The 2,906-nt window shown below is 35.5% G+C and overlaps 1 long non-coding RNA gene across 1 annotated transcript; it reads left to right on the forward strand.

Moving 5' to 3' along the window:
- Window positions 1–1,344: 1,344 nt before the first annotated feature.
- On the forward strand, window positions 1,345–2,074 carry LOC112946753. The gene is made up of 2 exons (XR_003249290.1): window positions 1,345–1,403; window positions 2,005–2,074. It is a non-coding gene; the product is annotated as an uncharacterized LOC112946753 (long non-coding RNA).
- The last annotated feature ends 832 nt before the right edge of the window (window positions 2,075–2,906 follow it).

The following is a 2,906-nucleotide window of genomic DNA, read 5'->3' on the forward strand; positions in this document are numbered from 1 at the left end:
CCTAGCTTGATATCTGGCATTGCTGAGCTGTTCAAAGCATTTGCGTCTAAGATTTGCATTCTAGAAAAGTTCTGTGACCCTTTTATAGTAATAAGTGTTTCTGTGATCATTTATATTAGTAAAAATGCTTCTAWGGATGATTTATTTTCATGTTAGAGGTGCTAAATTGCTAACATCTTGCACTATCTTGAAGCATTAAAGCATCTGTTTATGCACCAAAACCAAATTCAGCAGATAAAATCTTAACTACTGGTATTAATTAAATTCAAAATGCAAACTCAGACTAGAACTGAGTTGATTACAAACTACCACATGAAGTGATTTTTTTTTTTATTAAGATAGATTTACACAAAAAGTGTCAAAATAAAGAGGAGAAGCTCAAGGCAAAATTTTACCTAATCCAGGCTGTGATCTGTTTGGCCCAACAGGCACACTTCATTGCATACATCTCATGGTAAAAATCTGGATATGGAGTGGGAAACCCTATTAGCAAGGACAGAAGAGAAATAAGATGCACCCTTGCTTTCAATGTGTGAGGAGATAAACCTGGTTTAAGTTCTTAGTGATAATGAAAGRGAAAAATAGAAGGTGTTTTCATGGGAGGTAAAATGCAGACCTTCAGCCCAAGGATATCAGGCAGGCGAGATTATTTTTCAGCTGAACTTTGGTAGTTCCTAGGAAGAGATTAAAAATAGAATTGGTAAATACAGTCTTGTTGGGGTGGATTCTGATGGAATCTGCTTGCTATTCTGAGTACAGGTCAACAGTGTCATGCTCCTGTCCAAGGATCAAGTACGGTATCTAGATACCTCAATAGGAGCATCCTTATTAAGATGTATTAACTAAAACATCCACTGTATTTGAAATGGATAAAATTTAAACTGGAGAATTTAGTTCAGTTTTGATTGCCCTATTTCAGGAAAGTTTTGGACAACCAGGAAAAGATCCACGAGAATAGCCTTCCAGGAAACAGGACCAACCTGAAAATTTGGAGGAAATGCAGCTGTTTAGGCAAAAGAGGAGCGGCTTTGGGGAACTATCCTCGCTGGTTGTGTTCAAATACACAAAAYGTATCTGAAAATGGCACAAGAAACAGCAGTGGATGAATGGGACAGAACAGCTCCACTTCCAGCAAGGGAGATTTAAATTTAACATTGAAGAGAAATCCAACATTTTAAATGCCAGGATACTGACTGCCTAAGTACTGGAATAGGTGGTCCAGGCAAATTGTAGAATCTCTGTCACTGGAGGTTTGGGGGACAAGTGGGGTGAATAGTTTAGATTTTGCTTTGGGCAAGGGAAAGGATTAAATGAGTTTCTTTTCAATCCTTCATGATTCTTAGATTTTATATCTACTTTACGGAGTAAAATCAGCCGTGAGAAGGTGGTGGAGTAGTGGCAAGGTAAGTGCTTAGTTTTATTGTGAATGATTGTCCTTTATTAATTCAGGCAAAGCTTTGCATTGTGATTTTATACATCAAATATGTGCATCCTGATGGAATGTAGGTTTTCAAGAAAGAAAATATTCAAATTCCATCTCTAATGAGACATTGATGACTGACATGATTTGTAATAATTCATTGCAGCCTGGAGTTAATGGGATTTATGCCTGTATGAATATAATTCCTCAGAGCAACCTATATAGATCCAAAGTAACATAAGGAAGATAAAACCAGAATTCTTTCTCAGATACTAATGATTTGATCTAGTCTTTGTTTTAAAGCTTTTTAGATTATACCTATCTTGAAATCATCTATTTCTAATGAGTCTGCATTTAAGCATCAGCTGCAAAGCATCAAAATCTGATCTGTGGCCATTGCTGTGGATGTCTTGAGGCTGGCCTTGATCCCTGGTTGTGATTATTACATTTAACATATCAAACTATATTAAATTAAGCTTAAACCATAGCCCTGCAGTCAAGAAGCTCTTTGCCCATTAACACTATTCATAGTAGCAAATAATAAATTTTATTCCCTTTTAAYGTTTTGATTCTTTCTTCTACAGACTGCAGCAATCTATAGAAGATAGACRTCTCTCTCCAACTCAAAACAGAGGTTTGCTATTGAAGTTTGTTTGGATTTGTTTTTGATAATTTTTGCTATGTTGTTATATTTATTGTTGATTAGATACATTTTAGATGTTGTAAGAGCAGRGCTGTGCTGGTTTAAGGGATATAAGCTAGGCAGGCCTAGAATTGTGCAAGGGAATCAGGAGTTGCACTTGTTAAATCCATTGGTGATGACGATGGCTTCCCTGCACAAGCCTTGGAAGCAGCTCTCCCTGGTAAGTCTGCTTGCCTGTCACTGTGTATGTTCTATTGCAAATAACATATATCAGTGTCTTCTGCTTTTTATATGTATGTATTTGTGGTATAGTTTTGTTTTATTGGATGCATTTGCTTGATGAATCATTCAGATTCCTTACCTAAAATCCAATACTGTCAGTAAAAATTTCCTATGGACTCACAGGGATGTAAAGCTCTGCTCTGAAGAAGTTAGTGACTTTCATAAGCAGCTGTTATTGCATGAAGGTAACATCTTTGTTCTTATGTAGTGTAAAATAAACTTCATATGTGTATGAAACTGGGAAAGACAATGAATTTTGGGGTCATCTCCTGAACTGAAAATCATGTGTTTGGAAAAAGTGATTTTTGTTTCTTTTCCTTAACCTTTTCCAAGGAAGGATTAAAATAAAAGGAAATACAAAGTAGTCTAAATTTATTTATTTGAATATTTGATACATATCTTTTTGTTCTTATGGTAATAATTGAAACAAATGACTAACTAATTTTAACTTAGTTTGTATTTTACTTTTCACAACGGTACTGGATGCATCTAGAGGAATACACATTTTCTAGGGAATTGCATGGCAACTCTGTTCCTTTGCATTTTCCAAAGAAATATTAC

This window comes from Nothoprocta perdicaria, unplaced genomic scaffold (genome assembly GCF_003342845.1).
Source record: "Nothoprocta perdicaria isolate Ctin4 unplaced genomic scaffold, notPer1 scaffold_1, whole genome shotgun sequence".
Taxonomy (NCBI): Eukaryota; Metazoa; Chordata; class Aves; order Tinamiformes; family Tinamidae; genus Nothoprocta; species Nothoprocta perdicaria.